This window comes from Catharus ustulatus, chromosome 18, assembly GCF_009819885.2.
Source record: "Catharus ustulatus isolate bCatUst1 chromosome 18, bCatUst1.pri.v2, whole genome shotgun sequence".
Lineage (NCBI taxonomy): Eukaryota > Metazoa > Chordata > Aves > Passeriformes > Turdidae > Catharus > Catharus ustulatus.
This window is the reverse complement of record NC_046238.1, coordinates 7,903,487-7,914,399: the sequence shown is the minus strand read 5'-3', so window position 1 is coordinate 7,914,399 and position 10,913 is coordinate 7,903,487.

Sequence of the window (10,913 nt, the reverse complement as noted above, 5' to 3'; positions counted from 1 at the left end):
CAGGCTGTCAGCTTCCAGGGCTTGGTAATCAGCAGCTGCTACAATACTACTGGGTGGGTTTTCCAGTGCCATGTTGGTTTTCTTAAACCAGCCCCAAAAGTGGATTCACCCCGTGCCCAGCCTCCCTCAGGAACACAGCCACAGGTGTCCTGCCTGGTATCTTCTTGCAATGATTTTGTTTCCATTTGTTGTCTTGTGCAATCATTTATTTTCTTGTTGTTTTATTCTTTAGTCCTCTTACACTTCAAAGGCTGTGCTGGGTCAGATGAATGCCTGGCCTTCCTGGATGACAGGCATTCCATCTCAGGAACTTGCTGTGACAGTGCCATTAGATGTAGCTGGTGTCAAATGTAGCGAGCTCCTGAAGGCAACCATAGAAAAATTCTGTTGGGAGGAACCTCTGGAGGTCACCTGGCCCAACACCTCTGGCAGTGCAGATGTGGTGACCTGCACACCTCTGGGCTGCTTGGGGCTGAAGAGAACCTGCTCAAGGGAGTGGAGAAGTGATCTTTAGTTCATACTTGCTAATACCTTACACTGCTGAACTTTGCAGCTTTGAAGAAATACAATGATCAGGACAGAGATTTAGGCATGGCATTTATCCTTTAATCACTTTCCCCCTACTTCAGTCCCGTTGAGTGTAGGGTATAAAGGGTGCTAGCCCTCACATCCTTTTTTGTGTTTTCACTGGAAGACATTGGCAGTGAAGGTTTGATCCCCGTTTGTCAGAGCCTGCAGCTGCCGCAGAGATGCAAGGGCTGAGCCCCTCCTTGCTGCCCTTCCTGCCTTCGCGCTGCTCCTGCTCCCGGGCTGAGCTTTCATTCTTGTGCCACCTTGCACGTTTCAGGTACTGGGTTTTGCACGAATTTTCTACAAATCAAACCCCATTTGTGTAATGATTGCTATTCATTTTGGCCACGGGTCAAAATTTTCAGCAACGGTGATCTAGTCTCCAGAAAGCAAAAATAACAAGCGATAAAACCGGCCCTAGAAATGACGTGATGACACTTTTTATTCAGCCTCCGTTAAAATGCAAATGAAAGCTTTCGAAGGAGATGAGGCAGCGTAAGCGCAGCTCAGAGCTCTGTGCTGCAAAGCTCCTGCCCAGCGCGGTGCTGCAGAGCTGCCGGGATGGGCACGGCTGTGCCATCTGCTGGGGGAAAGCTGCCAGCAACTGCCTTACACAAACCAAACCTTGCTGGCGATCATTAAAAAGCAGAAATAATAATAATAATAATAATAATAATAATAATAGTATCCAGACTGTCTATAAAACTATCATATAAGTCTTCTAGATTTAGAGCTCCAGTGTATGTCAAAGGCTAACCTACTGACAGGTACAACACAAAGATATCTCTGAAATTGTAAATGAATAATTTCTCTTTTTATGTGGTAGGTTTGGGGGTTCTTTTGTTTTGGGTTTAGTTGTTTGGTTGTGTTATTTTAAAGCACTGAGTCTCACAGTGGGTGTACAGTAGGACTGGTCAAGGCAGTAGAAATGAGGATTTAAAGACAATTTAAATGGGTGGGACTGATTTGATCTGTCTTCCTTTTTCCCCCCATTTCTGGTGTAGATCCAAGCAATTCCAATCACCTACGAAAAAAGCACACCACCGTGCTAGGGAATGAAGCACAGAAGCAAGGTGAGGCATTGGGAACTTAATATGAATATTAATGATTATGATTATGCTAATTATGATTGTCAAACTTTGTACAATCTGTTCTTCTCATCCCCGTTCCCATCCACCCGTTCCATACATGCTGGCAGAATTATCAAAAGAGCAATTCAAGACAGAGCACTGAGAGAACAGCATTATAGCTTGTAACATGAAAAATTAACTTCACCAGCCTGTGGCTGTGTTTTATACCCCCAGCTAAGATGACACATTTCTCTCTTGTTACAATATCCAAGGGGTTGCAGAATGTTGTTTGTAGCAGCAGCAAAGTGTCTTACAGGAAGTTTCTGGATACTGATGCTCAGGGGATTTTACTGGTTACAATCTTTTCTGCCAGTTCCCATGCCCTGCTTTGCACCCTGCTCACACAGTTAATGCTGTCTGCTCTGCTCTGTAATTCTTCAGCTCACACAAGAGCAAGTATCAGTTTCCTCATCAAATGTGAGTTATGTTGACTTGTGCTTGTGTGCTCCTGCCAGAGCAGCTGGTTTGGGTGTGTCCTGTGCCCCCTGAGCCATCAAGAGGTCTCAGGTGACTTTTTTTAGAACCTGAAAGTTTGAGATGCCCCAGAAAGGCACTGGAATGTGGATATTTCTGGCAGAACAGGGTCTTCTCAAGGATACCAGGCAATACCAAAACAAAACCTAGGATGCAAAATGGGTTTCAGAAAAGCACAGGACAAAGGCACCTGTGACAGTTCCTTTGCATGGTACACCAGCACTGGCACTACTTTTCTGGAATATATGTATGCAGAGAAGGATGTTGAAGACTGGAACCCTCAGCTGGTGTGGTAAGATCCACCTGAGCACTGTCCTCTCCAGAACTTAGGTACTTAGCTGAGGTGTTGCAATATTTGCATGTCACCCCTCTGTTAGCAGACAAGAACCTTCTAACCTGGCACACTGCAGAACAAGCAGCAGCATTACCTCTGCCTTCATTTGAAGGAATTGTCAGCACATTCTATGACACACACGAGGTAACTTCTATGTGTAGTGCTGGATGCTGCTGTCTCGAGCAGATGTAAGAGAGTCTTTTATAGCTTCCTCCCACCCTTGTTCCAGTCATTTCAAACACTGCTGATGCTGTGGTTGCAGCAGCCTGGCCACCCTGTTCCTCTCCTGTGCTGCCTCCCTGGGCCACAAGCTGCAGCAGTCCCTGTGCCAGGCTCAGCAAACATCCTGACATGTCAGCACCAGAGCAGAACAGAGAGCATTCAGCAGCTGGATGGCACAGCACAGAGCACAGCAGGTATGTACTGAGTGCAGAGTGCCTCCTGACCAAGTGACACACTTAATGCAAAGATCTGTTCTTGGTACAAAATCCAGCAAGGAATCCTTCACATAAAGCTAGTGCAGCTCTGAGCAGATCTGCTTTATGAAATGGGTATGATGTACAGCAGAGAGAGTGAGATTTTGACACAATTAACTCACTGTGGCAGTCTTGCAAACCTGTATTTATTTTCAGATTTCTGAGCATGTCTGCAGGGGATACAAAACGGAATTTTAGATATAGAATGTTTTCCAGCTTGGCAGCTACATTACAAGGTAAAGCTGCTTTGTCACTCACACCTGGATATCATGGATGCTCTGTATGACATAGCAAGAGGGACTGTTCCTGCCTTGCATATTTTGCTGGGGCTTGTGACTCCTTGGAAACAGGCACTTCCTTTGTTTCCACATCTTATGGATCAGGGGATATATTTTTCATATTAACACTGCCAAAATATGGGTGCAGCCAGTCTTATCCTGCCTCATACCCAGTAACCAGCCCTCTACCACTTTCTGCAATTGTAATTTGTATTCTCTTGATCTCTGCAATCTTGCAACTGTGGCAATATCTTTAGAGATGAATGCCATTTCTACCGTGCCTGTTAGAAGCTCTGTCCTGTAACACACAAGCTGATACAGAACAGAACAGAACATCCAGCAGGCCCTGGCAGCTCACTGCCTTCCTGCTGCCAACACTGAAGGTGCTAAAAGTGAGCTATTTACTTTTCTGCAGTCTGAAGAAAATACCTACTTGTGCTATACACCAAAACATGAACTTACATAACTGGGACTTGAAGCAGGCTCTAGCTGAGCCATGTGGTCAGTGAGCTGGGGTGTTGGCAGCCTTCTGTAATTCCTGCTGTGTGCTTTATCCTTTCCTATGCTGAGTTCATGGTTTGGATGGTTGAGCAGTCAAATGGAGGCACTTACTGAACACAGTTCAGGGATGGCAGGAAAAGGTTAATTGAAAGGTTATCTGCTTTTTTCTTCCATTCAAATGCCAGCATTTTGTTTAATGACAACCACTTGAAAAAATATTTGTTTTAGAAAAAAAGAATGCTGCCAAAATAAACAACATTGATCTGTGTTTGTGTTTTGGTAGAAACTCGAGGCCACTCTTGAAGGTAAATGGCAAATTGCTGTACTGGCCACAGCAAGTTAATAATGAACAGCAACATTAGTGCAAGTTGGAGGCAAAAAGTGCTGGAATTGCTTCTCCCTCTGCCTGGCTGAGGCTCCTCTGCCAGTAAGCAGGAGGATGTAACCAAATATGTGATTGACAGTGCTGCAAAGGGAAATGGGCAATGCTTGCTTGGGCTGATCTTGTCTTCCCATTCTCTATTACCAGAAACATTTGAGCCATTTGTCCTAGAAGTTATAAAGGAAATTAATATACTTATTTATCAACATTTATATAAGAATGATGGCAAGAAGGGTCAACCTGTTATAAAGAATGAGTGCAGGTTCAGCCACAAGATGGAGCCAGTACAGTACCAGGCACACCTTCCCAGTGGGACAAAGTGTTTGGCTGTTTTGTCTCGAAATCCTTCAGCAGTTTTAATAGGATTGTTCACTTCTCAGTTACTGAGATAGCCTTGGAGAAAACAAAAATCAGAAATACCTAGTGTTTAGGGTACAGAAATAATATATAGCTTGTTCCAGCCTACAAATGAAATGTACTGATAATCTGATCATGAAACATAAAAGTCAGTGATGCTTTTTCTCGAGTTTAAATAAAACTAGTCTTTAGACTCAGTTGCATTCTCCAGGGATTTATGGAATTAAATGACCCAAGGGAAAAAAAAAGAAGAAAAGATTAAGGGGAGGGAAATATTACAGGGTGACAAATAAGGCCTTTGAGTTAATCTTACAGAATCAGGTGTATCAATACAAGTAATAAATCAGCAGAGGCAGCTCTAGCAGTTGCCACATGAATTAAAAAACCCCAGTGTGAAGAGCAGGAAGACAGGGGCTGCCTTGTATTTTCTCCTTCCAGCAATGTTTGTAGACACTTTTTAGATAAGTTACTGAAAAGAATAAATGTCAAGTGTCAAGTTACAGTGTAGAGCCCTGTGCTCTGATAGTCACAGAACATCTATGTTTTCTCTTGTTATTACTGCTCTTCAGTCTCCTTCTCCTTCAGGTTCAAAGCTACCCTAGACTCACATTAATTACAATAAAAGCTCTTATTTTTGTCCTTCTCAGAAAATTTCCTTGGCCAACATTACTCTTTTCTTTGTATATTTATCTCAACATTGCAAAAAGAATCAGGTCTTTAGGATCTGTCTTCATGTAATTCCAGAGAATAATTTGATGCCCTGTTACATTTTGCCCTATAAATAGTAGGTTGTCTACCACAGGAAGTCAATCCTAATGAAAATCTGTCGTGATTTAATTTTTCCTAGAGTATTGCTTTGCTATGGAAATCTGTAATTCACCTCTGAAATGAAATTGAATTCATCTTCTGTGGAAAAATTCGAGGTGACCTGCTGGTCATTCCTGATAACAGATTAGAAATGTCATCTTCTGAATGTGGCCAAGCTTTTAATTTGTATGGTATGTCTAGCCTGATTCACAAGTTTTAATCAATTAGCTAATTTCAGGTTTGCTTGCCCCTTATAATAAGATATTCCCGGTTTTAAGTGGGAACAGCAATTCTGAAATGCCTTTGGGGATCCCAATGAAGAATCAGTTGAACTGGCAATTAATTGCACAGCTAGATATGATCATCTGTCTGAACAGGAAAAGGACAGTGCCATGCTTTAATCCACTGCTGGAATCCACAGCTCAAGAAATAATTTGATACCTTGGAAAAGGATCTGAGAAGAGATATAGAAATAACTTAGAAATTTAAAAATGTGCTTTATCAAATGCTATTTCTTAAAAGGATGTTCTCATATCTATAGTGATAGAGTGATACTGTCTCCTCCATCTCATGGAGACAGAGGAAACAGCAGCTGAAAGGTAAAATTAAACACTTCCAAGGGAGAAATAAGATACATATATCTGTCAATGAGAGTAATTAATGACTGGAAGAAGGAATTAACAATTTGTAGAGATGGGATGTTCTAAGGCATGTTTCCCTAAGGGATGTTGTGCTTTACATGGCTATATCCCCAGTCACATGGCTGCTGTCCCACGGGGAGTTGTACCACATGATTACAGTAATCCTCTGCCTCTGTTTGTCTGTGAAACAACAGAATATGCTTGTGTTGGATGCCCTAATCTGGGCAGGATAGAAAATGAAGATGGAAATGTAAGTCTGGGTTTTAAGATGAGAAACACATCTCTTAGAAGACAGGAAAAAAAAAGGAAACTGAACAATCCCAACACAGAACAAGCTTGAATCCCTGCCTCTAGCCAACTGTTTTGCATATATAGGCAAGCATATGCAGAATGTGTTTCTACAAAACACATATCAACAGAAATTTCATCTCTGCTTTTCTGTGACTCACAAAACACAGGTTAAGCTTCCCAGATAAGCAACAGCTGGCCAACACTCAGCCAAGGAGTTGATAGCTGCATGAAATAGATGACAATCTTAAATTAGGGTGGAGTTATTAACATGTATGTATACATTGAAAAGCTTATGTAGTTCTCTTTATTCTACTGCTTTTTCCTTTTCCCTCAGAAAAACACATCTTCTGCTTTCTCTTCTGCTAAATACAGACAATCCCTGCCAGCATCTGATTTTGTGATTTAAATGCTCTGGTACTCATCAAGTGCAATTAGTTTCTCCATGTTGTTGTGCTGGTTTACTGTGCTGCCACTCCTGTTTGCATGTTAAATATTCCTCTGTGCTGTGCAATTTACAGGAGTGAACAGCTGGAAAACGATGATGCCATTCCCAGTCTCCTACTGGAGTGCAGTCTGCTCCTTGTGCACAGTCTCAATGTTTCCTGCTGGAGGCACAGCCTCCAGCCCTCTCTGCACTCAGAATCACACAGCCACTGTCAGGGAGGGGTTAGAACATTCTGTCTTTTCAGTCTCTGGAGATGATCTAGACATCACCCCTTGCAAAGGAGTTTAAAGGAACTACTGCTTCTTTTTCAGAGATGAGGGGAAAGTTACAGAACTAACAGACAGGATGTGTGAATCCTGCAGTTCCAGAGGTTCTAATTGATTGTGCCAGATATAAACACAAATGGAACAAATTCTCCCATTAGACAAACAGTGTTGCAAGCTTTAGAGATACACACAGGTATTTACACACAACAACTGTCTGTTCTGCTCCTGAGTATCTTGACTTTCACAAAGCCAACAGCCAAAACCATAAAGAGGAGACACAACCAGGTTACTCCACTTACCCAGCCTGGTCACAGTCCCTGCAGTTGCCTCTGCTTTTGAGGACAGACAAAACTTCATCTTTCCACAGCTTGGTGAGTCTAAAAACCAAATGTCAACAATAAATATGATCACTGTTTTCACTACTGTGCTTACAGCACAGTGATTTTTTTGTGGGCCTTATATTTTTGTTTAAAGACCAAAAGAAATATAGAACAAAACTCTTACTGTGATAATGTAGAGAAAGGTCTAGATTTTCTGCTGAAAGTTGATGTTAAATTATAAAAAAACAAACAAATTCAGGGGGAAAAGATAATAAAATTTAATCTAGCTACTAAAGCATGCTGATGCTTGAAGGGCATACGTGCTGGCTAATTCCCTGGTGAACCTCTCTGCTCAAGGTAGGACACTTGTATATCTGTCAGACTGAATATTAGAAAAGTTTAATTAACATCTGCTTTTGCTGTTTCAAAAGTCACACATGAGATAAAGTAGATCTTCCACAGAGATAGTGGGCATAAACAGAGCAATTCAGATTGTGCAGATGACAAATTGCCCTCCAGTGGTGTGTATTTCAGCCCTCTGATAGAGAGAACATATATTCTCCTAAATTAGGTATCTGGAGCTCTGGGTGATTCTGATTTTTTTCACATCACATCCATTTATATGTATATGAGCAGATGTCTGCATCATGTAAAAATCATGATACAGATTTGTTTGATTCATAGCCTCCAAACAAATTCCTCTGCCTGTTCTCCACTTGAGGAAAGCTTGAGACATCAAAGTGTTTCAGGACAGCTGATCACATTGCTTGATACTCCCTGACCCACTGAAGATGCAGCTTCACTGCATCTTTTTGGGGTTTGCAGGTTTTATGTTGGCATAAGTGCTACAATTTAATGGTTCTACTGATTTCAGAAAGCATCCCAAAGGAAAGGATGCTAATTTATTTGTTCACCTAAAATACCTCCCTACACAGGCAGTTCCAGACAAGTAACTAAAATACACTGTGACAAATAACTCATGACCTAGCAACAAACTGCTTTACAATAAATGCATAATGTTGTATTTTCCTATTATATAATCAGAAGTTTGATGTTAATTTTGTCAGTTATTTCTACATTACACTCTTTAGACCAGTTACTTCCATGTCCTGAGAAAAAAGATGCATTTTTCTTTTCCTTGGAGAACTTTGGAGAACACAGTGTTACAAACCTGAGTAACTGAGAACACAAGGTCAGATTTTTTGGTTTTCATTATTAAGCTTGCATTTATGGCACATATATAGGAAAGCAGTTAAATTGGTTTTTTTAAATTAGTTTTTCCTTCTTACAGTGGTTTTCTTTCCGCTAACACAGAGAATCTAGAGTCTGAAATTTTAAGACCAATTGATATTTCAAAATTTGGTTAAAGTCTCCAAACTTTTGAAACTTAACATATCCTGAAGAAGCAAAGGAAGTAATGATCCAGACATTGAGATGCAAGCATTTTTCTTCCATGCTTTTAAAGTTATTTCACTGTCTCAGCCACTGACTACATGCAGTGCCCTCAAGTACATTGTGCTGTAGTGGAGGTTCATTCACACAAGCAACCTTAACCTGCTACCACTAACTACATCCTTGACATGTCTTTATCTTCCAAAAAAAAATGAAAAAAGAAAGAGGGAAGGATGAAAGGATGGTATCTAACAGTGCAGCTTGTGTATTTGTTACTAGGGAAACAAACAGTGAAGAGAAAGAAACCCTCAGTGTCCTTGTCATTTGGATCTTTCAGTAGAGAAGCGGAGCTTGTGTTAAAACAATGGAAACACTGTTCAGCTTTCAGGATCCTTTGCTGTCCTTGCTGAATGACAGACACTTCTTTCTCCCCCTTGTCCATCTTGTCATCACTGGAAAGGAGAGTAATTTCTACATTCCACACTGGATTGCTGGTTGTTTTTGTATTTGTCATGTAAACTTTTGTCCCCTGGTCGGTTCCTAACACCTAACCAAGATCACAGCAGGTCTCCTGAGGTAAACAGGAGAGAGAACCCTGATGTTGTGTTCATACCACAGAAAAGCAGACACAGCAGCACTAACAGTGCCAGGTTTGTGCTACTTTGAGTTTGAGCTGAATCAGAGCACAACCTCAATGAGGATTTCAGAGTGTGAGGGGCAGGCAGCATGGGGAGCCGTGGGATGGCCTGTGCCAGTGTGACATCACTGCCTTGGAGGGCTGGGGCTGTGTGGGAGCTTTGCCACCAGTTCCAGGGAAGCAGGGAGATGCCAGGCCCTGTAAGTCATGAGTGACACCGCTGGTTTCACTCAGGGGGTGTCAAGTCACGGCTTAGCTGGACTGACACCTCCCTGTGTGGGCTGGGAGGCAAATCCAGAGATCAACACTGTTTGTACCGTGACTTTCTGCTCATTGCTAAATATGCACTGTATCAGCTCTCCTGCCATTTCTCTATCAAACTATGCCACATCCCTGCTTCTTTTTCTGTTCCAATTATTATCTTGTTCATCTTTAGCATTTGCCTCATCTAACTCATCTTGTGGGAACTGGATTAGGAAGCTGGATTTGGTGCACTCTGAAGTGTAGCTAAGTAAATCCAAAGGATTATCACCTTTCTCCTGTGTTTACAAGACTGCAGCTACCAGCACCACAGCTAGGGAGATTATGGGAAAATTGCAATAAAAGCCTTATTGGAAATACTCTCACAGATTTTTGTGTTCTGCTGTTTCAACAAAACATATTTCTTCTTTACTGTGCAAGTGTGGCTTTTTTGTACTGTTCAAGACAGGCTGTTAATTTGCCATTAAGAATGAAGGATATGACAAAACCCCCACACAAACGGGAATTATATTATAAAATGGATAAGCAGAATAAGATCAACTAGCACATGATTTATTGATCATAGCCACCAGCTGAATTGTAATTGATTCCCTCTCTCTAGTATTCCACAAAGTACCAAAGCCCCTTGGGTAAAGAAAACAAACCGCTTGGTAAAGATTAGGGAAAAAAAAGAAAACTATGCCAGGAGTGACAAGAAAAGCGACAGAGGTGTTACTGCTGGTGAGTGTTGGTGGCCTGGCAGCAGAGCCCTGCGGTGTGACAGCTCCTCCCGGGCTGCAGAGCTCCTGTCCCCACACCGGCTCCGCGCACACAGGAGGGTACGGCCAAAACAAACCTGGGGTGGCTTTTATCGACTTTTTAAAGAAAAACACGATCGTTGCCAACGAACCTCAAATACTTGGGAAGCTACTTGTATGTGAGTTGTGTTTTGGTTCCCTAATGTTGAAATTTGTTCTTTTGCACCATAAAACTTGTGTATTTTTCTCTATAAGCAATGAGCTTTTGTCACACTCTTACTCTGGAATCATGTGCTCCAACCAAGCCCATAACTGGCCTTTTTTTCTTAATGTTGTTTCTACAGTACTTAAGTTTTGCCAGACCAGTGCCACCTCCCAAGGTTTTACTAGTTCCTGCAGAAACGCAGAGGACAAATACTTTGGTGAAAACGCACCCTGAGCAATCCGACACAGCCGATAGCGGCCCTTTCACATGGCAATCGCACCGGCGATGAAACCGAGGCTGCTTCGCCTTTATTACCTCGCCTTCGTTCCGCTCCCGTTCCCGCCCCCGCTCCGGTCCCGCCGCTCTCCCTCAGGGCCGGGCCCGCCTCAGCCCTCAGCGGGCGCGCGCC